This window comes from Oryx dammah, unplaced genomic scaffold (assembly GCF_014754425.2).
Source record: "Oryx dammah isolate SB20612 unplaced genomic scaffold, SCBI_Odam_1.1 HiC_scaffold_2, whole genome shotgun sequence".
NCBI lineage: Eukaryota > Metazoa > Chordata > Mammalia > Artiodactyla > Bovidae > Oryx > Oryx dammah.
The window spans coordinates 169,837,989-169,865,898 of record NW_024070186.1 but is presented as its reverse complement, the minus strand read 5'-3'; positions in this window follow the sequence as shown (position 1 = coordinate 169,865,898).

Genomic DNA, 27,910 nt, shown 5'->3' with positions numbered 1-27,910 from the left:
GATGATAAAACACAATAAACATAGCTTTATCTCTCTCCCCTTTCAAACACATATATCCAAGGACTCCAGCCTCATAATTTCAACCCCCCAGTTTAAGTTCTTCCCCTGCTCTATGTGGTCTGCCTCCTATCTCCTCTCCATCCTTCTTTTCTATTACTTTTCCCTTGTTTCCTTCACTCCAGCCTCAAAGATCTTGATCTCCCTTAAGCCTTTGAATGAATGAATGTTATAACCTCTAGCATGTAATTTGTGATGATAAACAATAAAATGGTCTTGGCTTGAATTAACAGAATCTGACACCAGATGCTGCTATCTCCTGGTGTGGGGGATCCCTTGGGAACTGAAATCTTAAAGCTTAAGGATTGCTAAGCACCAAATTGTGTCCCTTCCAAATTCATATGTTGGAATCCTAACCTCTAATCTGACTGTATTTGGAAATAGGACCTATGAAGAGGAGGCTAAAGAATTCACCCATCAATGCAGGAGGCATAAGAGATATGGGTTCGATCCCTGGGTTGGGAAGATCCCCTGGAGGAGGACATGGTAACCCACTCCAGTGTTCTTGCCTGGAGAATCCCATGGACAGAGGAGCCTGGTGGGCTACAGTCGAAGAGGAGTTAAGGTTAAATGAGATCATGAGCCAATAGTGCTGGTGCCGTATAAGAAGAGGAAGATCCTCCAGAGCTCTCTCTCTCCCCACCATGTGAGGACACAGAGTGATGCTGATTGTCTACAAGCCAGGAGGAAAGCTCTTACCAGGGCTTAAATGGGCTGGCACTTTCCCAGCATCCAGAACTGTAAGAAGATAAATTGCTGTCATTAAGCCACCCAGACTTATTGGGTAGTGTTTTGTTATGGCATCCCTAGCTGACTATTGCCAGCACACAGAGATGTTTATAAATGGTTCTTGTACCCTTCCAGTGTACTGAGAAAAAGTCTGAAACATAAGAGTAGCTGTGATGGTAATAGTTAATCAAACAGACTTGGGATTCTGTCTGTTCTACAATGCATCGTGTCTTCTCTGGACCACTGGCCACCCGGATCATGGTCTTCATTTCATGAGTTACAGATGTGGGAGAGAATGAGCAAAATAACTGATGTCACTTGTGGCCTCATCCAGAAACTGACGCACTGTCACTTACATTCATATTCCACTGGACAAAGAAGGTGATCCCACCAAGCCAGTAACATAAGGATGGGGAAATATACTCCTCAAAAGGTATAGAATTGTAATACAGGAAGGGCATGAAGAATGGTAAATCATGCTTCAGTCTGCCATGGTTCTTTTATTATTACTATCACTTGAACATGAATCCAACATAGAGGAAAATGGTCGAGAGATGAAGAGAAAAAGCATTGATAACATTATTTGACTCCTGAAGCTTGATTTTTCCCTAAGTGAACCAAAAGACAAGATTTTAACTTAAGTTGGTTAGAGTTGGAGTTCTATTCTTTACCATTGAAAGAATCCTAAAAATTAAAAGTATGGAGTAGAAAAGAATTCATTAGTCTAGTAGACTAAAAGACAAGTAGTGGTTTAGTTGATTAGATTTTAGTTTATAAAATATTTATATACTGTTTCCACTTTGATAAAAGGGGCACATTCCTCATCCCATTGATGTTGAGCTTGGCATAGAAATTATTTTGGTCCATACATTTTGGGTGGAAGTGACAGTGTGAATTTCTAAGGTTAGACATAAAAGAAATTGTATATATTTTCTCATCTCCTGGGAGTTTCCTATCCTTGCAACCAGAAGAACACCTGCCAGGGAGCCATTGGTCCTAGAAGGACAAGAGATACATGAACAATGACCTGATTCTAGACCAACTGAGCTGTCTAGATTAGCCAAATACAGTCAGTCTAAGATGTATGAGCGAGAGATGAATTTTCTCTTTGGATGGAAGTCATGGTGTTTGTTTTGCAGCAAGAGATGACTGAAACATGCTGTGTTTCCCAAATTTTGATGGTGGAATCCTTTTGTCCTCATGGAATAGTTTCTAAAGATTGAGGCCTTTCAATTTGGAAAAATGATGTTCTGCTTATCTTTCAAACAATCCTACATAAATATTACTTTACTCCCCAAAGTGTTTTGTGAGAGTTGGATGGGAAAAAAGTCCTACTTATGGTTTAAAATAAATTGCTTTTTAAAAACTATAGAAAAATCAATCAACCAATTAAAAAATTTTTATTTTTTTATAAAATTACTATAAACTTGAATAGGAAGGGGAAGGAAAAATGAGACTCAGACATGCACCTTTAGTTTGCCAATTAGCAAGATTATACTCTCTACAGGAAGCAGTTACTAGGAAGGGTTTAGTGGCTCAATAATGTCACACTTGATATCTTTGCAATTCTCTTACCTTTTCCTTCATGATCATAAGGTGACTCCTGCTCCAGCCATATGATATTCAGTGTATACTTTTTGATTATAAAAACAATATGTTTCCCAGAAGCTCTACTGGGTGCCTTTCCAGTTTTGTCTGAATCATGTCACGTGACCATCTATCCTGCAAGAGAGTCTGGGAAATCAAGTGACTAATGTTTCCAAGGCTCTGTAGCAGGACATGGCGAGAGATGGAAGAAGTGAGTTGTGAACGTCTATTGGTGCAGTTCATCAGCTGACTGTTGATATAAAAATTGGATTTTTTGCCAATACTCAAGTCCCTTGGAGAACATTCTGAGGAGGAAGCTTGCATCGTTGTTGCCATTGCTCAGATGCTCTTCCCTGTGGGTGGAGGAGTAGCTTATCTGGTTTCTGGGAATGATGAAGATCTGCTTCCTGGTGTATGGTCTCTGCCTGCAGGCAGAGCATGTTTTCCTTCCCTTGTGTTATCCCTCCTGCTCTTTTCCAGCTGCTCTGCTTAAGCAAAAGCAAAAAGAGGCAGAAATCTTGGATGCAAGCAAAGGGATCAGATTCAGTTACCATTCCTGAAGTTGGGGTGTTCTGATACTACCTAGCTCACAATTTTTGATTGGATCAATTTTTTTTGTATAGAAAAGAGCACCCCCAAAGCCAAATACCTCACTTGTTAAAATATCTATTTATTTATGGCTGACACTGAGTCTTCATTGCTGTGCATGGGCTTTCCCTAGTTGTGGTGAGACGTTCCTCTCTAGTCACAGTGCGAAGGCTTCTCATTGCAGTGGCTTCTCTTTGTGTAGCACAGGCTCTTTAGGTGAGCATGGGCATCAGTGGTTGCAGTACTCAGGCGCAGTAGTTTTCGCTCTTGGGCTCATGGGTTCAGTAGTTGTCACACACTGGTTTCCTTGTCCTGTGGTGTGTGGAATCTTCCCCTACCAGGGATCAAACCCATGTCCCCCACATTGGCAGGTGGACTCTCAACCACTGGGCCACCAGGGAAGTCCAGACATCTCACTTTTTAATGCTTTACCATTTGACACAACAATTTCACCACCATTTAACAATACCTTTGTGAGTTTGGCATTGCAGGAGTTATTTATTTATGTAAAAAATTTTTCAGGCTAGATTTTTTTTTTTTTAGTTTTTTTTTTGCCACTTTATTTTTAATTGAAGAATAATTGCTTTACAGAATTTTTTTGCTTTGTGTCAAACATCAACAAGAATCAGCCTTAGGTACACCCATGTCCCCTGCCTGCAGGAGTTACTTAACCTCACTTTACAAATGGGGAAACAGCCTGGAGAGGGCAAGCGAGATGCACACAGCTAGTGTTAGCATAGCCAAAACTCAAGCCTGCTCTTTCCGCTTCAGTCTGTGACACTGCTATTCCTGTGGCATTTATTCTGCATTCCCTCTGTGCAGTCTCATCAATTCTGCTCATCCTGTAGTATCTGTTTTTACATCCTGTTGTCATCCATCCTGAATCCCCCTTCAGCCCAGGAGAGCCATGTCTCAGCAATCGGTCAATGCTAATATGCCAGCAATTTCCCAGAGCTTTGTTGTGGAGGAGTCTGTCTTGATTTATTATTTTAAGTGTGTTGCTTAGACAACATTGATTAATGATCAATTTCTACATTACAGAGTAATCATAGGGCCTGATGAAACTGTTCAGGAAGCAGAAGCAGCCTTTGAGTAGGTATGAGATGTTCAGCCTTAGATTGCCTATTCTGCAGACTTTTCACTGATGCTCCCTGGCTCTACATTTGAGTTTCCACACTTCTTAAAGGGATATTGGACATCAGCTTATAGTTTTCTGATTTGTTGTCTATGAGTACATTAAAAAAATTTATATTGAAGTATAGTTGATTTACAATGTTACATTAGATTCAGGTGTGCAATAAGGTGATTCTGATATATATATACATATACATTTACATATATACGGACTTCCCTGGTGGCTCAGATGGTAAAGAATCTGCCTGCAGTGCAGGAGACTGGGGTTCAATCCTGGATTGGGACGATCCCCTGGGGAAGGAAATGGCAATCCACTCCAGTATTCTTGCCTGGAGAATTCCATGGACTGAGGAGCCTGGCTGGCTATTATAGTCCATGGGGTTGCAAAGAGTTAGACACGACTGAGCAACTAACATACACACACACATGCACACACACACACACACGTATTCTTTTTCAGATTCTTTCCCTATTTATTACAAAATATTGAGTAGAGTTCCCTTTGCTATATAGTAGGTCCTTGTTGATTCTCTTATCTATTTTGTATATAGTAGTGTGTATATATTAATCCTAATTTATCTCTCCCTCTTTTCCCCTTTGGTAACTATAAGTTTGTTTTCAAAGTAACTATGAGTCTGTTTCTATTTTGCATGTAAATTCATTTATATCATTGTTTTTAGATTCCACGTATAAGTGATATCGTAGGATACTTGTCTTTCTCTGTCTGACTTCCTTATGAGTGCATTTTGGAGTAGGGTGCTGTCAAATGTACTAGCATAGTTTTTGGCTCTCAGTTCTATTTTTTCTAGTGGCAAGCAATGTGTAGCACACAGTAGATGCTTAAATGTTTGTTGAACAAATGAATTAATTCGTGGACTTGTGGGTAGAATGTACATCTTTTTCAATCTTGGCTGTTTCCTGGACATTCACACATAATGTAAGGATTTCAAGAGTCTCCCTGATTCTACAAAGCTTGGATATTATTCATTCACTTTGAAAAAATCCTAGAAGGAGGCACTATTGTTAGATACCTCTGAGTTGCCTCTCGCTTCCTAGCTCAGTACCTTCAGGCATGTTTTTACCCCATTAAGCCTCAGTTTCTTCATCCATAAAATAGGAATTCCATCGTCAACGTCTACTTCATGGTTGAAGCAAGATTAAATGAATACAATGCATGTTGAGTATTCAGCACATTGCCTGGCATCTGGTAAGTCCTTAGTGACTATGAGCTCTTATTTCTGTTTGACTCAAGATTTAGTGAAGAGAGCCTTAAGATGAACTGAGAATGACTAAATTCACCCCACAGAATGAGAACTTAATAGAGTTTGCTATAGAATTAGTTCAGGTCAAATATTTACAACAATCATGAGAGGAAGTATAGAGGGATTACCTAGACAATTAGTCTGATGTGGCTAAGAGAGTAGAGTTTACTCTTATTGGTTTGGAGCTTGCCCTTCTGGTGTCCAGCACACTCTGCTGATTCTATTTGCATTTCTCGGGCTCTTCTCGGACCTCCTGGTCTGTACTGGGATAGTGCTTTATGTTTGTTTCTGGACCTTCATTCTCAGTCTCTGCTTTGGCAATCTGCCAGAGTTAGATTTTTAACAGAAAGGACTTTATCAGCCGTTTTCCTGGAGACCCGGGTTCCCTTTAATTCACTCGGCAAAATGCTTGCGATATTTGTCCAAGGAAGTTTTCGTTTTTTTCTCCTCTGGTTCATTTCCACAGCTCTTTAATCTCATCCCAATTTTGGGACTTGCCCTTTTTTTCCCTTGAGTTTGACATATGTTTATAGCTATATCATCCAAACCCCTATCAAAATATTGAGCATTTTCATCACCCTAGAAAGACCCTTCATACCCATTTTCGGTCAGACTCCTTTCCTCTTCAAAGGCAGCTGTTACGTGTTCTGTGTTTCTTTAGAAAATAATTATACTTATATATTTAATTTTGGCTGTGCTGGGTCTTTGTTGCTGTGTGGGCTTTTCTTTGTTCTAGCGAGTGGGGACTATTATCTGTTACGGTGCTCGGGCTTCTCATTGATGTGGTTTCTTTTGCTGCAGAGCCTGGGCTCCAGGGTGCATGGGCTTCAGGGGTTCTAGTTCCTGGGCAGATTATTTACCACTGAGCCACCAGGAAAGCCTTGCTCTCCATCTTTATAGATTAGTTTTGTACATCCTTGAACATCTTTTGCTCAGTCTTCTGTCTGTGGGGTTTATTCTTGTTGCATGGGTTAGAAGTTCATTCCTTTTTATTGCCCATTAGTAGCCCATTATATGAATGTTTGGTGGCTTATTTATCTCATTCTTGTATCGATAAACACTTGGAATGTTTCCACTTTTTAACTATTGTGAATCAAGCTGCAATTAACCTTCTTTTATAAGATTTTTTTGTGGGACAGATGATTTTATTTACTTTTGTGTGAGTAGGAGTGGAATCGCTGACTCATCAAGTAAGTGACTATTTATAGGGTTTGCCAAGCCGTTTTCCTAAGTGCCTGTTCCACTTTGCATTTCTTTGACCTTCAGAGGCTTGGCATCCTCACCAGCACTTAGTATGTTCAGTTCTTTCTGTTTTAGTCATTCAGGTGGATGGTAACTAATGATGTTGACCATCATTTTATGTGCCTTGTATTTTAAGCTACTTAACATTTCTCCAATTGAAGGGAAGAGTAATTTTCCACTTGAGGTTGACACTGAACCTCATTTCCCCCATGACTCCAGACAATGGATGTCACTCAGTTCCCTGGGTAATTTCACTAAACACCCCGTGATAGTTAATTTTGTGTCAACTTGAATGGGCCATGTAATTTCCTAAACATTTGGTCAAACATTATTTTGGGTATGTCTGTGAGTGTGTTTTTGGAAGAAATTAACATTTAATTGGTAACTGAATAAAGCAGATTGCACTACCTAAATGTGGGTGGCCTCATCCAATCAGTAAAAGGCCTGAATAGCACACAAAGGCTAACCTTTCTGTAAGAGGAAAGTCCTCCTGCTTGACTGCCTTTGAGCTGAGACATCAGTTATTTCCTCCTTGCACACTTGAACTGTGCGGGCGGCTGCGACCGGCGCACTAAGTGCGGCCGAGAGGAGCTACCCCACGTCCGAGGTAAGGGGCAGAAGCGGGAGGCCCCATGCCCGCGGCAGCCAAGAGGAGTTACCCCTAGTCCGAGGTCAGGGGCAGTGGCCGAGCGTGCCAGGCTGTGACAGCACAGGAACGGCTGAGAGGAGCTACCCAAGTCCAAGGTCAGGGGCGGCGGCCGTGAGGAGCTACCCCACGTCCAAGGTCAGGGGCGGCGGCGGAGAGGAGCTACCCCACGTCCAAGGTCAGGGGCGGCGGCGGAGAGGAGCTACCCCACGTCCAAGGTCAGGGGCAGCGGCTGTGAGGAGCTAACCCACGTCCAAGGTCAGGGGCGGCGGTGGAGAGGAGCTACCGCAGAGAAGCTACCCCGCGTCGGAGGCCAGGGGCGGCCGGGAGGAGCCACTCCGCACCGGAGGCCAGGGGCGGCGGCCAGGAGGAGCGGTGGCTGTGCCGGCTCAGGAGGGCCTAGAGGAGCTACCCCACATTGAAGGTCAGGAAGGGCAGCGGTGAGGAGATATCCCTCGTAAGGTAAGGAGATACCCCAAGGTAAGGAGCAGCAGGTGTGCTTTGCTGGAGCAGCCGTGAAGAGATACCCCACACCCAAGGTAAGAGAAACCCAAGTAAGATGGAAGATGTTGCAAGAGGGCATCAGAGGGCAGACACACTGAAACCATACTCACAGAAAACTAGTCAATCTAATCACACTAGGACCACAGCCTTGTCTTAACTCAATGAAACTAAGCCATGCCTGCAGGGCAACCCAAGATGGGCGGGTCATGGTGGAGAGGTCTGGCAGAATGTGGTCCACTGGAGAAGGGAATGGCAACCACTTCAGTATTCTTGCCTTGAGAACCCCATGAATAGTATGAAAAGGCAAAATGATAGGATACTGAAAGAGGAACTCCCCAGGTCAGTAGGTGCCCAATATGCTACTGGAGATCAGTGGAGAAATAACTCCAGAAACAATGAAGGGATGGAGCCAAGGAGAAAAGGAAAGATATAAGCATCTGAATGCAGAGTTCCAGAGAATAGCAGGAAGAGATAAGAAAGCCTTCTTCAGCTACCAATGCGAAGAAATAGAGGAAAAGAACAGAATGGGAAAGACTAGAGATCTTTTCAAGAAAATTAGAGATACCAAGGGAACATTTCATGCAAAGATGGGCTCAATAAAGGACAGAAATGGTATGGACCTAATAGAAGCAGAAGATATTAAGAAGAGGGGGCAAGAATACACAGAAGAACTGTACAAAAAGATCTTCACAACCCAGATAATCACGATGGTGTGATCACTCATCTAGAGCCAGACATCCTGGAATGTGAAGTCAAGTGGGCCTTAGAAAGCATCACTACGAACAAAGCTAGTGGAGGTGATGGAATTCCAGTTGAGCTGCTTCAAATCCTGAAAGATGATGCTGTGAAAGTGCTGCACTCAATATGCCAGCAGATTTGGAAAACTCAGCAGAGGCCACAGGACTGGAAAAGGTCAGTTTTCATTCCAATCCCAAAGAAAGGCAATGCCAAAGAACGCTCAAACTACTGCACAGTTGCACTCATCTCACATGCTAGTAAAGTAATGCTCAAAATTCTCCATGCCAGGCTTCAGCAATACGTGAACCATGAACTTCCTGATGTTCAAGCTGGTTTTAGAAAAGGCAGAGGAACCAGAGATCAAATTGCCAACATCCGCTGGATCATGCAAAAAGCAAGAGAGTTCCGGAAAAACATCTATTTCTGCTTTATTGACTATGCCAAAGCCTTTGACTGTGTGGATCACAATAAACTGTGGAAAATTCTGAGAGAGATAGGGATACCAGACCACCTGACCTGCCTCTTGAGAAATCTGTATGCAGGTCAGGAAGCAACAGTTAGAACTGGACATGGAACAACAGACTGGTTCCAAATAGGAAAAGGAATACGTCAAGGCTGTATATTATCACCCTGCTTATTTAACTTCTATGCAGAGTACATCATGAGAAACGCTGGACTGGAAGAAACACAAGCTGGAATCAAGATTGCCGGGAGAAATATCAATAACCTCAGATATGCAGATGACACCACCCTTATGGCAGAAAGTGAAGAGGAACTAAAAAGCCTCTTGATGAAAGTGAAAGAGGAGAGTAGAAAAGTTGGCTTAAAGCTCAACATTCAGAAAACTAAGATCATGGCATCTGGTCCCATCACTTCATGGGAAGTAGATGGGGAAACTGTGTAAATAGTGTCAAACTTTATGTTTTTGGGCTCCAAAATCACTGCAGTTGGTGACTGCAGCCATGAAATTAAAAGACGCTTACTCCTTGGAGGGAAAGTTATGGCCAACCTAGATAGCATATTCAAAAGCAGAGACATTACTTTGCCAACTAAGGTCCGTCTAGTCAAGGCTATGGTTTTTCCAGTGGTCATGTATGGATGTGAGACTTGGACTGTGAAGAAAGCTGAGTGCCGAAGAATTGATGCTTTTGAACTGTGGTGTTGGAGAAGACTCTTGAGAGTCCCTTGGACTGCAAGGAGATCCAACCAGTCCATTCTGAAGGAGATCAACCCTGGGATTTCTTTGGAAGGAATGATGCTAAAGCTGAAACTCCAGTACTTTGGCCATCTCATGCGAAGAGCTGACTCACTGGAAAAGACTCTGATGCTGGGAGGGATTGGGGGCAGGAGGAGAAGGGGATGACCGAGGATGAGATGGCTGGATGGCATCACTGACTCAATGGACGCGAGTCTGAGTGAACTCTGGGAGATGGTGATGGACAGGGAGGCCTGGCGTGCTGCGATTCATGGGGTCACAAAGAGTTGGACATGACTGAGCGACTGAACTGAACTGAACTGAACTGAACTGAACACTTGAACTGAAGCATTGGCTTGTTTTACATCTGTACTGGTTCTCACAGCTTTAGCTCTTCCTAGGTCTCCAGCTTGCCAACTGTTGATCTTGAGGTCTGTTGGCCTCATAATCACATGAGTCAATTTATTATAATAAATCTCTCTATATCTCGGTGCCCCATGAATTCTCTCTCCATTGAGAGCTGTGACTAATACATATTCCTTTTTCTTCCACTATCTTCACCCAAAGTACTCTCGTTCAGTTCTATTTCTCTACAAACCCTGTGCTGGCTTCATCAAATAGGCCATGAACATGTGTTCAGTGTTTTCATTTAACATCTTTGGGATTGCAATTAAAATCCTTGCAGAAAAGTTATGCAGAGTTATCATAAGTCACTCAATGCAGCCGTATTCGGAAGTGATGATCTCTCATTAGCATCGCATGAGAGATAACCGCTGAGTGGTTGATCCCTGGCTTTATACTATTGTTCTTTAACAGTGTTTTTCAACTGAAAGATATGATCCAGCAACATAAAAATGAGAGGGCTCTTGCCCTCCTAATGGCAGAGTGACTAATAGAATAACGAGAACTATGATAAACCTTCACAGAAGGAGGATGATTAAGGAAGCTGATGGATGCGGCAACGCTGCAATAGAGATCTGTCTCCACACTGTGGGATGGAAGCAAATCTTGATTTTTTTCATGGAGTGAACTCAAGCATAATATTCTGAAAGCAGAACTCCCTTTAATCAAAACCCTGCTTGTAATGCTTCAGAGATTCAAAGAGCATGTTTTTTCCTTCCTCTCTCTTTCCAAGCAACCTATTTATTTACTTGTTTGTTTATTATTTACTTGTTCATTTGTATACTAACCTATTCATTTATTATGTATCTTATATATTATTTATTTACTTACCTATGGGATATTTTCATTAATTAATTTTAAAATGTGTGGACTGAGTTATGTCTCCAGACTGGAGTAGCTTCCCCTCTTAATTTTTTAGTTACCTCTCACACTCCATACAAATCCAGGATCATTTCCTGAGACATCGAATCCCTCCCGAGATTGTTTATGAACCCTACGGGGAGGCTGCTGGATTTAAAGAGGGTACTTTGGTTTCGAAATGTAGGCAAAGAGGGAATTAGCGATTTGGAAAGTAGCCCACCAGCTTGGTGCATCTTTTGTTTATTCCTGGGGGTCCTGCTTGGCCTACAGCATGGTCTCCCACCCCCTGTCTATTTTACCCTCAGCTTGGTGATTGTTTCCATTGCTGGACTAAAGCCATCTCCCCCAGGTCTGATGTTGAGGCCCTGTCAGTGGTTCACCAGCCCCCAAGTTGAGCATCCCCTCTGCAGGCTTGGTGTCTGTTTCTGGAAAGTCACCATTGTCAACCAGAAAAATACACACAGCCTGAAAGTTGAGAGTTATTTTTATTTGGTAGGAATGTTTGGGACTCCGAGCCTGGAAGACAGCATCTCAGTAGCTCTGAGAAAACTGTTCCAAGGAGCCAGGAGGGGAAGTCAGGCTATATACAGGTTTGCCACAAAGGGAGCAGGCCATCTGAATATCAAAGATCAGGTAGCAAGTTAAGGAATTTTGCATCCTATGTATGGGAAGATGCAAGCCTCTGGGCTCACTGAATTTATTCCTTTCATATGCATCTCAGCTATCTGGGGCCAAATCCTGTTTCCTTGTTCACCGCTGCTTCTTACATTCCTCCTCAGCAATTGCCGTTGGGGGCGACACCATCCACTGGATCTCAGTTTTGGGACCCTCATTAATATTTGGAGGCCCGAAGTCATGATGGCTGTGACATTTCTTGTATATTTTATGGCAGGAGTTACCCCATCTGTTGTCATCATCTTTAGAGGAGTCAGTCTTCATCCTTCTCTTTCCAAACACTCATGGTCCCCTTGAAAAATTTGCCCATACCCACCATACCTGCCAGGTGAAGGGTAATGGAAAAGACACAGCACTTGCCAGCACACAAGAGGGTCCCATTGCTCATCTCTCCAGGGTACTGGTTGCCTATGAATCTGAAACCTGCCCACTTGAGTTCAGAGATGATGTTGAGAGAATCTTCTCCAAGAAGTTCCCTGTGGCCACCTGGCCAAAATAATTGCCTCCAATTAATTCTCTTTCAAGAAACAACTCACTGGACGCTTTGCTGTGAAAGTAGTCCTTATTCATGTTAGCAACCCTAAGTTAGTGCGCCAGACAAACCAAAACATCAGTGTTAGAGCAGAGCAAAGTTTATTGACGGGCCATGCAAGGAGAAACAGTAGCTTGTGTCCCCCCAAACCCTGAACTCTCAATCAGTTCAGTTCAGTTCAGTTCAGTTGCTCAGTTGTGTCTGACTCTTTGTGACCCCATGAATCGTAGCACGCCAGGCCTCCCTGTCCATCACCATCTCCCAGAGTTCACTCAGACTCACGTCCATCGAGTCCATGATGCCATCCAGCCATCTCATCCTCTGTCGTCCCCTTCTCCTCCTGCCCCTAATCCCTCCCAGCATCAGAGTCTTTTCCAATGAGTCAACTCTTCGAATGAGGTGTACAAAGTACTGGAGTTTCAGCTTTAGCATCATTCCTTCCAAAGAAATCCCAGGGTTGATCTCCTTCAGAATGGACTGGTTGGATCTCCTTGCAGTCCAAGAGACTCTCAAGAGTCTTCTCCAACACCACAGTTCAAAAGCATCGATTCTTCGGTGCTCAGCCTTCTTCACAGTCCAACTCTTACATCCATACATGACTACTGGAAAAACCATAGCCTTGACTAGACGGACCTTAGTCGGCAAAGTAATGTCTCACTTTTGAATATGCTATCTAGGTTGGTCATAACTCTCGATAGGCTTCAGCAAAGCATTTTTAAAGGCCAGGTGAGGGAGGGGCATCCCAGGGTCTGTGATCAACTTGTGCACAGTTCTCTGATTGGCTGATGGTGAGGTAACAGGGTGGAGTCACAGGCATTAACATTATCAATCCTTAAGCTTCAGGAGGCCCACTGGGCTACATGCTCATAGTCGTCAATTAGTTAATATCTTCTTTGTGTGTGTGTGTGTGTGTGGTAGGGGCCAGGGTGGGGGTGTGTGGTGGGGGGGAGGTTGTTGGGGGAGGTGAGGGGAAGCAGTGGGGATTTCATATCTGTAAAGCAACTCAGGAAATGTGCATTAGAGGTTGTTATCTAGGCATTTCATTCAGAGAGAAGCTAAAGCAGAGGATGTGGGGAAAGGGCCTGCCCCAGGTGGGTCCCATAGGGTCCTGCTCAGTTTATATTCATTGCAGGAGACTTAAGAATTACAGATGAATAATGAAAGAAAGTAAAAACCACCCATTATTCAACATTTCTTTATTTTTTTTTCCTTTCTTTCTTTTCTACTTCTTTGACTGGGCCAAGTCTTAGTTTGCAGCATGCAGGATCTTTAGTTGCAACATGTGGCATCTAGTTCCCAAACCTGGAATTGAACCCAGGCCCCCTGTGTTGGGAGCGTGGCATGGAATCTTAACCACTGGACCACCAGGGAAGTCCCTACTGATACATGTATTAAATAGATAACTAATGAGAACCTACTGTATAGCTCAGGGAACTCTATTCAACATATTGTGATGAGGAAAGCTGAAAAAGAGGCAATGTATGTATAGCTGTTTCACTTTGCTATACTGTAGAAACTAATACAACATTGTAAACCATTATACTCCAATAAAATTTTTAAAAATCACCATTTGCCTTACCTGGTGTTGAATTTCCATATGTATCATTTCAATCTCTTTTCCATGTACCTGCACATACACAAGATTGAATTGTCTGGTGTTATATCATAATCTGGTTTTTGTTTTTTCACTTAATAATAAATTATTCATGAATTTATTAAAAAATAGATATTGAGCAGCTACTACATGCCAGCCACTGTTCTAGGTATTGGGCATGCATCAGCAACAAAAATTCCTGCTGTCAAGACTCTTGTTTTTAAGTGCTCCAAAGGATAATAAGTATAACAAATGATTAAAATATGTTATTTGTCAAATAATAAACATTGAAGAGAAAACAGAAATGGAGGAAGAGAGAGATGAAAATGCATATCTGTGCTGGGGCCCAGAGCAGACTGCTTCAAAATATGGCTCAAAGGCATATTGATTATTTTGAATTAATATTGCTTAAGAAATGCCTGTTGCAAGAGGGACTCTCTGACCCTCCTCTCTGTCTCTGTGAAAGCAGGAAATGAATCTCTCCTGTGAAAGGTGCCCTCTCTGCATTGGGAGGGAGAAGGACTCTTTATCATCAGAGATGGGGAATTCAGGCGGACAAGCAGTATAGACAAATCCTGTTCCTTAAGAAATTTACTACCTCAAGCCCAGACTCTGTTTAGACTTCTTGCACGTGCACTCAGTCACTTCAGTCGTGTCCAACTCTTTGTGACGCTATGCACTGCAGCCTGCCAGGCTCCTCTGATCATGGGATTCTCCAGGCAAGAATACTGGAGTGAGTTGCTATTTTTTTCTCCAGGGTATCTTCCCAACTCAGGGATCGAACCTGCGTCTCTTAAGTCTCCTGCATTGGCAGGCAGATTCTTTACCGCTGAGCCAACCAGGAAGCCCATTTAGCCTTCTTAACTATTAATAGTTAAGCACCCAAACAGGGCCTCCTGGTGGTCCAGTGGTTAAGATTCCACACTCCCAGTGCAAAGGGCATGGGTTCCATCCCTGGCCAGGGAACTAAAATCCCACAGGGTGCATAGTGTGGCTAAAAAAAAGAAAAAGCACCCAAAGTTTAAGTTTCTTTGCTCTGTCAGCTCCTCACAGATTTATTGTTTCCTTGTCTAAAAAGTGTAAAAGTTGCCAGCCTTGGTCACTTCTTAGGTCCCATTTCCATGAGACCTGGACTCATAAATTAAGCCTTGTTTCATTTCTCCCGTTAATCTCTCTGGTGTGAATTTTGCTATTAATCCAGCCTCAAGAATTCAAGAGGAATAGAGGGGGAATTTTCCGCCTCCCCGCCATGCATGTTGAGGGTGTGTGATGGGGGAAGTTGACATGTTATACAGGTGGCCTTGTGAACAAGGAGATTTCTGAGGGAAGCCTTGGAGAAGGGAAGAGAGAGGAGAGAGGAGCATTACTATGCAGATGAAGCTGCCTGAGTCCCCAGGGCACCCAGCTTGTTGCAGGAACTGTGAGGTTCACCAGGACCAGTGGAGAGGGGGAGTGATGGAGGAGCTGGGGACAAATGTGGGGGTAAGAGTAGCTGACCACGAGCCCCTCCACTCTCAGGTTCCTTCCTTGTTGTTCTCTGTTTTTCTATGATAGGATTATGGATTTATATAGCCCACCATCTAGTCAAGGCTATGGTTTTTCCAGTGGTCATGTACGGATGTGAGAGTTGGACTGTGAAGAAAGCTGAGTGCCGAAGAATTGATGCTTTTGAACTGTGGTGTTGGAGAAGACTCTTGAGAGTCCCTTGGACTGCAAGGAGGTCCAACCAGTTCATCCTAAAGGAGATCAGTCCTGGATGTTCATTGGAAGGACTGATGCTAAAGCTGAAACTCCAACACTTTGGCCACCTCATGCAAAAAGTTGACTCATTGGAAAAGACCCTGATGCTGGGAGGGATTGGGGGCAGGAGGAGAAGGGGACAACAGAGGATGAGATGGCTGGATGGCATCACTGACTCGATGCACACGAGTTTGAGTGAACTCTGGGAGTTGGTGATGGACAGGGAGGCCTGGTGTGCTGCGATTCATGGGGTCACAAAGAGTCGGACACGACTGAGAGACTAAACTGAACTGAGCCCACCACCTCTTACTGGACTTTGGTTCTAGTTTTCCCACAGAAACAATTGTGAACCCTTGCTGGAGCTTTCCCATACTGATTGTCATGCTCCCCTGGTGGCTGAGATGGTGAAGAATCTGCCTGCAGTGCAGGAGATGTGGGTTCAATCCCAGGGAAGACCCCCTGGAGGAGAGCATGGCAACCCAGTCCAGTATTCTTGCTTGGAGAATCCCATGGACAGAGGAGCCTGGAGGGCTACAGTCCATGGGGTCACAGAGAGTTGGACATGACTAAGTGACTAACACATACACAAGAAAGGAGAGCAGATGGCAGAACATGAGCACATGAGGACTTTGTTGGTGGCCCCCAGGTGGCCAAGACGTGACACTCTCAATCCAGGAGGCCGGAGTTCGATCTCTGGTCTGGGAACTGGATCCCACATGCCACAACTAAGAGTTTTCATGCCCTGACTAAGACCCAGTGCAGCCAAATAAGTAAATATTATTAAAAAAAAAAAGAAAAAGAAGATGGGTGCATGGTTTTAGCCCATTTCGGGGGGGAGTGGGGGTGGGATGAAATTTGGAGTCATTGCCCTTAACTCCGTGTTGGGTTTGTGAAAACATGATGCTGTTGACCTCCAGGGCCGGGAATGGCAGCCCTTCCGGCCCTGAATAAGATTAATGGGATGATGTAATGCTTGATAAATTTACCAGACAGAGGAAGGAAGCAAGAAGGAGGGTTGAAAGGGCAGGAACAAAAAGAGACATAAAAGAGAAGACCAGAAGAAAGGGGGAGAGCTGGAAATCTTTATAACATTAATAATATTTTTGTTGTTCTGATTTAAAAAGTAGAGTACCACATTAGAGAAAATCTGGAACGTTTACAGAAAAGTAAATATTTAAGTGAAAGCCACATAGCTCCATGTCTAGAGATAACAATGAGACTTTTTATTGCTTTCCACCCGGACACTCACAGAATTGTAGGTGCATACAGTTTTGGATTTTTCTTCTTGTTTAAAATTTTGTCAAGAACTTTGACTTTCCACTACAGGAATATTAAAAACCATGGTTTTCAACCATCATATAATATAGCCTGGCATGCTGAAGTCCATGGGGTCATAAAACTTTGGACATGACTTAATGACGGAACAGAACAGATTGTAACGAATGTTATCATTTCCTGGTTGTTGAATGCTTTGGTTATTTTTGATATTTTACCGTTAGAAATAATGCAGCCAGGCAATCCTTCATCAGGCATCTGTGTATCTCTATTTTATTAGGATGAATTCTTAGGAGTGTGATGACTTGCACAGGCAGGTGAATTTTTCTTTTTTAAATACCTGAAGACTTGAAAGCAAATGATTGATGATTTTGTGCGATGACATTTGATTTGTGTAACCAGTTGTGAACGGGTGACTGGCTATTAAGACCATGATTCTGTTGTAGAATCCGGAGTCACAAAACACTCCTCAGAGGACACTCAAGACAGTGGAGTACAGTTTATTACCCTGGCAGGTCCAAGGGGAATAGGTTCCCAACAAGGGCACCGATGAATTCAGAGAACTTGGTTTTATACCCCGCCCCCCCACACCACTACATGACTGGTTACATGTTAGTAATTAGTTTTACAACATACAGGTGCAGAAGAATTAACACTTACAACTTGCAGGTGCTGGCACTATTGTTAACCTATCTGAGACAACCTGACCTTTACTTCCAGTCTTTGTCATCTATGAGGACGGGGTTTTCTGGTTTTTCTTTAACGATGGTTAGCAGGATTCAGGCCCAGTTCACATCCTGCCTTAAGATGGCTGACAGTCTTCAAGATGGAATCCCTCTTGCCCACCTTCCAGCAGCCCCAGCAATTCCATAATTTTGATGACAAAGGTCCATATAGTTAAAGCTATGATTTTTCCAGTAGTTATATATGGATGTGAGAATTGGACCATACAGAAGGCTGAGCCCTGAAGTATTGATGCTTTCAAATTGTGGTGTTGGAGAAGACTCTTGAGAGCTCCTTAGAAAGCAAAGAGATTGGACCAGTCAATCCTAAAGGAAATCATCCCTGAGCATTCATTGGAAGGACTGTTGCTGAGGCTGCAGTTCCAACTCATTGGAAAACACCCTGATGCTGGGAAAGACTGAAGGCAAAAGGAGAAGGGAGCAGCAGAGGATGAGATGGATAGATAGCATCACTGACTCAATGGACATGAGTCTGAGCAGACTTGGAGATAGTGAAGGACAGGGGAGACTGGCATGCTTCAGTCCATGGGGTCACAAAGAGTTGGGCTGAGCAACTGAAAAACAGCGACAAATCCAATCCATGGTCATTCCTCAGACTGTAACAAAAACGCTTTGGAGGAAGTACAGGGCATCTAGCATGACATGTTGGACTTCATTTTTTTCAGGAAAATGCAACCTAGGCCTAAAAGACATACAAATAGAATCAATGTAAAAGAAATATAAGAGAGACTTAGAAGCAGTGTGTGGACCTTAATTAATTGTATCTGTTAAAAAACACAACTGCTGAGATGTTCTTAACTAAAAAAAAGAGTACATCTTGAGGGTTGCAAGTTAAGTTTTATTTGGGGCAGAGTGAGGACTGCAGCCAGGGAGAGAGCACCTCAGATAGCTCTGAGAAACTGCTCCAAACAAGTGTGTGTGTGTTTGTGTGTGTGGGGGGGTGGTGGTCAGGATATATATGATTTTGGTGAAGGGAGAGTTTATGCAATCAAGCATTTATCTTTACAAAAGGTTTGCTGCTAGTCATGAGGAACTGATGTCACCACAAAGGGGTTTAGTGAGTGCTTTTTTAGATATGGGAAGATGGAAGGATTGGGCTCATAAAATGGGCTCCTGAAAATATCTATCTGAATACCTGTTCCACTAGTTTTCCTGAAGCACAGAGTGCCTCATTCCTGTTCTCCACCCAAACCCCCTTCAGGGCGTGTTGAAGGTCAATAGCTGCAGCAGCACAGGATTCGGTCCCCACAGAGGCAGGTGGCAAGTGCCACTGAGTTAACAGTACATTTTTTTTTTTAAGTCGACAATGTGTTACTTTTATTAGACAATCAGAAATTTGAATGGAGACTGAATTTCGATAACATTAAGATATTATTATTGACTACTTACATGTGACACTGGAGGAAATGGCAATCCACTCCCGCATTTCTTGCCTGGAAAAATACCATGGACAGAGGAGCCTGGCAGGCTATTCATAGCTTCCCAAAGAGTTGCAAAGCATCAGACACACCTGAGTGACTGAGCACTCGCGCGCGCGCGCACACACACACACACACACACACACACACACACACTTACATATAATCTTAAAAGATGAGTCCTTATCTTTTAGAAGTATACTTGGAAACATTGAAGATGAAATGATATAACGTCTGAGATTTCCTTCTGAGCAATTTGAGGGGTAGTTGATGGGGCAGCATTGACCATGAATTAACAGTAGTTGGGGTTGGAAGCTGGGTTCCTAGGAGTCTTTATATCAGAGTTTCAGTTCAGTTCAGTTCAGTCGTGTCCAACTCTCTGTGACCCCATGAACCACAGCACGCCAGGCCTCCCTTTCCATCACCAACTCCCGGAGTTCACCCAAACTCATGTCCATCGAGTCGGTGATGCCATCCAACCATCTCATCCTCTGTCATCCCCTTCTCCTCCTGCCCTCAATATTTCCCAGCATCAGGGTCTTTTCAAATGAGTCAGCTCTTCAAATCAGGTGGCCAAAGTATTGGAGTTTCAGCTTCAACATCAGTCCTTCCACTGAACACCCGGGACTGATCTCCTTTAGGATGGACTGGTTGGATCTCCTTTTAGTCCAAGGGTTTATCAGAATTTAGTTTAGCAAACTATGACCTGAGGGCCAAATCCAGCCTATTGCCTGTTTTTGTAAATAAAGTTTTATTGGAACACAACCATGCCTGCTTGTTCACATATTTTCTCTGGTTGATTTTGCATTGTAATGTTAGAGTTGAGTTGTTGTTACAAAGACTGTCTGAGCCTGAAATATATACTCTCCTGCCCTTTACAGAGTTTCCTGGCCCTTGATTTATGCTATTGTGACTCCTTCTGTTTATGTTTAAAATCATTCACAATAAAATATTTGAAATATATTTCATTATAAAGATCTATACAGTTCCTATGACTACTGCCGTAGAATAGTGTTTCTCTCCTAACTGCCTTGAATACATTAAATCACAGCTGAAATGCATGTCACACTTCATAAATTGCTGAAATATCTGTGGGATGATTCTTCTATTAAAATGTATTCCTCTGTGTGAGTAATACATGCATGGAACAAGATTTATAGGAAATCCTCTGGAAAGTAAGTCTCCTTTCCTCCCCATCTCTCATCCACCCTGGTCTCCTTCCTGGTATTTCTTGTTTATTCTTCCAGGGATAATTTTTGCATGTACAAACATAATATAAATTTATAGTGTAATTTCTCTCCCATAAAAGTGATAGTATACAATATATACTTGCATTTTGTCACTTAATAATATATCTTGGAGATAGTTCCATGTTAATTGTATAATCGTTTCTAAATTATACATAATTATATGTATGTGTGTGTGCATGCATGCTCAGTTGCTCCAGTCGTGTCTGACTCTTTGAGATCCTGTGGACTGTAGCCCACCAGGCTCCTCTGTCGATGGGATCCTCCAGGTAAGAATACTGGTGTGGGTTGCCTTGCCCTCCTCCAGGGGATCTTCTTGACCCAGGGATCAAACCTGCATCTCCTGTGTCTCCATGTATATGTGAGCGTGTGTGTGTATATATGTATTCCTGAACTATATATATTTAGGAGTTTTATATGCATATATATTTATATATGAAGTATATACCTAGTAAATATATATATATATATATATGAAGTATCTATATTTGGGATATTTATATGCATAAAGTGTATATGTATGTGTTGTTCTCAGTTTGGGGAAAGAATTAAGGGACAGAGAGGCACTGTGAAACTGAAACCTGGAGAGTGTGTGTGTTTGTTCAGGAGGGGAGGATGGGATGGGCACTCCCATCCTGCACTCCCCCATCCCTGTTCTGAAGAGTGGTTGCAAAAAGAATTCAACAAGTTGGAATTTGTTTATCTTTCCTTAAAATACTGAAAAAAAGACAGAAACATCCATTGGTAAATCCTATTTCCTCTCCCGTCAAAGTACCTTCAGAATCTAAGTGCTTCTCACTGCGCTCCATCCTGATCTGAGACCTGGTCCCCTCTCACCTGGAACCCGTGAGCATCTCCTCTCCTGGTCTCCCCACCTCCACCCTTGTTTCCTACAGTCTGTTCTTAACATGCAGTCAGGGTCATCTTTAAAGGGAAAGTCAGATCGCATCCCCATCTCTGCTCAGAATTCTTCAATGAGTCATCTTATTCAGAATAAAAATGAAAAGCCTCACAAAGGCTCACACGGTCATGCCACAACCCCTTCTCTAGGACGCTCTTCCTCCCTCCCTTCTGCAGCCACGTGGGCCTCCCTGTCTCCTGTCCCAGCAAAGATCTTGGTTCACCATCCACATTGTTCATCCCTCACCTCTTTCAAGTTTTGCTCAAATGTCACTTTTCCAAACACTCCTTTCCTACCTTCTTCTTTTAAAAATCACCACTCCCCAGCATTTCCTGTTCCCTTTTTAATGTTTATTATTTTTCTCCATAGTTTTAAGTCTCTTTTGTATTAGTTTCTTGTGGCTGCTGTAACAAATGACCACAAGCTCTTAAAACAACAGAATTGTATTGTCTCCTGGTTCTGGAGGTCAGAAGTCTGAAATCAAGATGCTGGCAAGGGTTGGTTCCTTGTGGAGTCTCTATGGGAAAATAGATTCCATGTTCCTCTCCTAGATTCTGCTGGCGACTTTCTTTGGCTTGTAGACGCATCACTCTAGTCTTTGCCTCCATCTTCATAATGCCATCTCTTCTCCATGTTCTCTCTTTTCCTTCTCTTATCAGGGCACATCATTGGTTTTCCAGCCACCACTTTAATCCAGGATAATCTTTTCTCCAGCTCCTTTATTCCATTACATCTGCAAAGACTCTTTTCCCAAATCACATCATATTCCCAGGTGCCAGGTGTAGAACCGAGCAGGACCTTGGGCAGCTTCTGGGCACAAAAGCCTTTCTGGGTCCTCCACTTATGATTTATAGGAAGTAGGCTTCATTCAGCCTCCAAGACTTTCCCTGAGTTCCAAAGGGCAGGTTCAAGCAGATGCTAATTAGGAAAGAGAGGGGATGCTGAGATATGCACAAGCCTTGGGGCAAGGTCCTGGTTCCCCCTCAAGGGATACGCGAAAAAATATATTTGAGCTGTTTTTCAGAGACTGAAAACCCTCGTACAGGTGGGAGAAGTTAACTGTGTGCTGCCCACAAGCATGTAGACCCCAGAATGGTTGGAACTAGAAGGTTGATGACACTGACGCCCAGTGTGCTCACTGTGAGCCAATCAGAAGAATGTTCAAAAGCTGATCACGTCCTCTTTGAACTATCACTATAAAACCCTTCATTACTTGCTCCAGGTCAGGACACACAGTTTTGAGGGTATTACCTCACTGTGTCCCCCTTTGCCTGGCAAAGTAATAAAGTCATTCTTTTCTGCTTCACCCAGAACTCCATCTTTGAGATTTAATTCGGTGTCAAGGTACAGAGATCAGATTCCGCATCAGGTGGACATATCTTTTAGGGGAGCACCATTTAACCTATTACACATTCTATCCCTCATACATTTACTGATTCATTTTATATTTGTCTTTCTCTCTGCTGTAGGATATAAAACCCAACAGGGCCAAGTTTTTGGTCTGTGTTTTACCCCACTGCTCTAGTGACCAGACAATGCTTGGCATATGGTAGGGACCCACTAAGTATGGGCTGAAAGTGAAATAATGATGGTATTTGCCACCAGCTTTAGCACTGTTGACTAAAAAGATGCACAATATAAGAGTTGTGAGCTAAGTTTTATTTGGGGCAAAATGAGTACTGCAGCCCAGAAGGCAGCACCCCAGATATCTCTGAGAGACTACTCCAAAGAGGCAGTGGGAGGAAGGTCAATATATAAGGTTTTGGTGAAGGGGGAGTTCAATACCATCATGCACTCATTTTACAAAAGGTTTTCTGCTAGTCATGAGGATCTGATGTCACCATGAAGGGATTTAGTACTTTTCTAGATATGAGGAGATGCAAGGATTGAGATTATAAAATCTGTTCCTAAAAACATCCAAGTATCTATGCCAACACTTCATGGGAAATAGATGAGGAAACAGTGGAAACAGTTTCAGACTTTATTTTTTGGGGCTCCAAAATCACTGCAGATGGTGACTGCAGCCATGAAATTAAAAGACGCTTACTCCTTGGAGGGAAAGTTATGACCAACCTAGATAGTATATTGAAAAGCAGAGATATTACTTTGCCAACAAAGGTCCGTCTAGTCAAGGCTATGTTTTTTCCAGTGGTCATGTATGGATGTGAGAGTTGGACTGTGAAGAAGGCTGAGTGCCGAAGAATTGATGCTTTTGAACTGTGGTGTTGGAGAAGACTCTTGAGAGTCCCTTGGACTGCAAGGAGATCCAACCAGTCCATTCTGAAGGAAATCAGTCCTGAATATTCGTTGGAAGGACTGATGCTGAAGCTGAAACTCCAATATTTTGGCCACCTCATGCGAAGAGTTGACTCATTGGAAGAGACTCTGATGCTGGGAGGGATTGGGGGCAGAAGAGAAGGGGATGACCGAGGATGAGATGGCTGGATGGCATCACTGACTCTATGGACATGAGTTTGAGTGAACTCCGGGAGTTGGTGATGGACAGGGAGGCCTGGCGTGCTGTGATTCATGGAGTGGCAAAGAGTTGGACATGACTGAGCGACTGAACTGAACTGAACTGAACTGGTCCAAAGACCTGTCCCACCAGATCCCCTGGAGCACAGAGTGCCTCACTCCACCCTGAACTCCCTCAGGGGTGTTGAAGGTCAACAGCTGCAGCAGCACAGTGTTCAGTCTCCGCAGAAGAAGTGAAGTTGCTCAGTCGTGTCCGACTCTTTGCCACTCCATGGACAGTAGCCTACTAGGCTCCACCATCCATGGGATTTTCCAGGCAAGAATACTGGAGTGGGCTGCCATTTCTTTCTCCAGGGGATCTTCCCAACCCAAGGATTGAACCTGGGTCTCCTGCATTGCAGACAGACACTTTACCGTCTGAGCCACCAGGGATGGCAAATGTCATTGTTGTTCAGTGGTTGGCAATGAAATTGGTAAGTGCCAATTTGTAGTTGACAGCACCAAGAGCTATAGAATATCATGTTTTCTCCCTGCCAGTCCAAGAAGCTTTTGTTAATACTTCACTTCCCAATAAAATAATATGGAATGTGAAAACATGATGTGAAATGTGCCCCATGTAAATAAGTGATGTAAATCACAGAGTCCATTTATAACTAGAAACTTTTGACAGGAAAACCAACACAACGTCAACAATGTCATAATCACTGAACACTTTAAGCAATGCAGACAGAAAGGAAATTCTTGACTTCCTTTAGGCTTTTGTTATCAGTAACTATGCGAATTCTAAGCATAGTTTTGAACTTAAAAAATGACTTGAATATACTTTTATCTTATAAAATGATGTATGATCAGAAACTGGGTGGTAGCTCAAAACTGACATGTTTGGGTAGAGGATTCTGCTCTTAGGACAGAGATAGACCGAGGTCCTGGGATCCTGAGGACAGGGCCTCTCCCACACAGGATCATCTGTCTCTTTTCCTGGTCCAGGATGAAAGGATGCTCCCAGAAATGCTGCTCTGTGTCTGGAAGGAACAGTCGGAGATAACAGGATTTATATTTAAACTCATAGCCTTGACTTACAGTTTATGGTCAAAACAGAATCAAGGAACCCTCATGACTGCCACCCCATTTGACTCTCAGACACTTTCCCAGGGCGTCTCCTGTGGGAAAATTATTCCACTTGCCTAAATCATATTAGCACGTTGCCTGAGCCCAAGCTGCAGACAGGTCCCGTGGCTCTGCTCCAGAAAAATGTTCCAGTTTTCTTTCCCTCCAACTGCTCTCGAGGGTCATAGCCCAGGAGGAGGCTTCAGTGAGACCTTCTGTTCTTTACAATGTATTATTTTCAGAGATGTTCCCAGCTTTTAAATCCCAAACAAGAAAATAAGGGGCATTGAACATTCTTCTCTGATGACCTTTTTCGCTCAAATATCTGCCCCCCCTCCCCTGTTTATCAAAGTGATACAGGCTTGTTGGTCAAAAATTGGGAAATAGAAAAGCATGTTAAAAAGACAGTCCACATTACCAATAATTCTACTGCCAGAAATAACTACTTTTGTTTTTTGAGTTTATTTTATTTTGATATTATCTGATATCAAATATTTTATTTTGATATATCTGTCTACATGTATTATACAGTTATTATATTTTGCATATAGTTTTTCGACATCTGTTGCAAAAATATTTTAAACATACAGGAAAATGGAAAGATCGTATAGTGGACATATATGGACCAATCAACCATGTATATTTGTAGTTAACATTTTACTTAACTTGCTTAATCATTTATCTTTTCTTTCCTCTTCTGTCTTCCCTTGTTCCACCTACTAATCTCCCTCCTTTTGTCCCTCCACTGAACTCTCCATCCATCCATCCATCCATCCATCCATCTCGGTCTTTGTTCATTCATCCCCACCTCATTTTTGTGGTGCTTTTCAAAGTAAGTTACAGGCATCCGTATAGTTTACCTCCAAATACCAGGAGACCCAGGAGATCCAGGTTCAATTCCTGGGTTGGGAAGATCCCCTGGAGGAGGAAATGGCAACTCACTCCAGTATTCTTGCCTGAAAAATCCCATGGACAGAGGAGCCTGGTAGGCTACAGTCTGTGGGGTCTCAGAGTCAGACACGACTGAGTGACTAACACACACACAGCAGGCTCTTTGTATCTGGAGGTTCTTCACCCACAGAGTCAATCATTCACGAGTTAAAAATATTTGGGGAAAAAAATTCCAGAAAGTTCTAAAAAGCAAAACTTGAATTTGCCATGCTGGCAACTATTTACATAGCATTTACATTGTATTTACAACTATTTGCATAGTATTTATATTAGGTGTTACAGACAAACCTCAGAGAAATTGTGGGTTTGGTTCCAGACCACTGCAATAAAGCAAATATCAAAGTAGATCAAGTCACATGATTTTTTTTCGATTTCCCAGTACATGTAAAAGCTATGTTTACATTATACTTTAGTCTCTTAGGTATTCAATAGTATTCTGTCTTAAAAATGTATATATCTTTATTAAAAAATACTTTATTGCTAAAAATTCTACCATGTGAGTACATGGTAGAATCATTTTGCAAATAGTAGCATCAAAGATTACTGATCACAGATCACCATAACAAACGTAACAACAACAAAAATGTTTGAAATATTGCAAGAATTACCAACATGTGACACAGAAACACAAAGGAAGCAAATGCTGCTGGAAAAGTGGCACCGATAGACTTGCTGGATGCAGGGTTGCCATAAACCTTCAATCTGTATACAAGACAAGATCTATGAAGAAAAATAAGGTGAAACTGAATAAAGCAAGGTATACCTACATAAGAAAACTAGAGATGAGTTAAAATGTAATGGGAGGGACTTCCCTGGTGGTCCAGTGGTAAAGAATCCACCTGCCATTGCAGGGGATGTGGGTTCAATCTCTCGTCCGAGAACTAAGATCACAATGCTGTGGGCAACTAAGCCTGTGGGCCGTGAGTACTGAGCCCACACTTTACAGTCCATGAGCCTAGAGCCTGTGCTCTACAGCAACAGAAGCCATGCAATCAAAAGCCTGTGAGCCCACAGCAGCCAAAAATAAATATATAAAAAAATAAAGTACATGAGAGAATATGCTTAATGCAAAAGAGCAAAATGGCTGTCTGGGGAGGCCTTACAAATAGCTGTGAAAAGAAGAGAGGTGAAAAGCAAAGGAGAAAAGGAAATATATAAGCATCTGAATGCAGAGTTCCAAAGAATAACAAGAAGACATAAGAAAGCCTTCAGCGATCAATGCAAAGAAATAGAGGAAAACAAAAGAATGGGAAAGACTAGAGATCTCTTTAAGAAAATTAGAGATACCAAGGGAACATTTCATGCAAAGATGGGCTTGATAAAGGACAGAAATGGTATGGACCTAACAGAAGCAAAAGATATTAAGAAGAGGTGGCAAGAATACACACAAGAACTGTACAAAAAAGAACTTCACGACCCAGATAATCATGATGATGTGATCACTCATCTAGAGCCAGACATCTTGGAATGTGAAGTCAAGTGGGCCTTAGAAAGCATCACTACGAACAAAGCCAGTGGAGGTGATGGAATTCCAGTTGAGCTGCTTCAAATCCTGAAAGATGATGCTGTGAAAGTGCTGCACTCAATATGCCAGCACATTTGGAAAACTCAGCAGAGGCCACAGGACTGGAAAAGGTCAGTTTTCATTCCAATTCCAAAGAAAGTCAATGCTAAAGAATGCTCAAACTACCACACAATTGCACTCATCTCACATGCTAGTAAAGTAATGCTCAAAATTCTCCAAGCCAGGCTTCAGCAATACATGAACCGTGAACTTCCAGATGTTCAAGCTGGTTTTAGAAAAGGCAGAGGAACCAGAGATCAAATTGCCAACATCCGCTGGATCATGCAAAAAGCAAGAGAGTTCCGGAAAAACATCTATTTCTGCTTTATTGACTATGCCAAAGCCTTTGACTGTGTGGATCACAATAAACTGTGGAAAATTCTGAAAGAGATGGGAATACCAGACCACCTGACCTGCCTCTTGAGAAATCTGTATGCAGGTCAGGAAGCAACAGTTAGAACTGGACATGGAACAACAGACTGGTTCCAAATAGGAAAAGGTGTATGTCAAGGCTGTATATTGTCACCCTGCTTATTTAACTTCTATGCAGAGTACATCATGAGAAACGCTGGACTGGAAGAAACACAAGCTGGAATCAAGATTGCCGGGAGAAATATCAATAACCTCAGATATGCAGATGACACCACCCTTATGGCAGAAAGTGAAGAGGAACTAAAAAGCCTCTTGATGAAAGTGAAAGAGGAGAGTGAAAAAGTTGGCTTAAAGCTCAACATTCAGGAAAC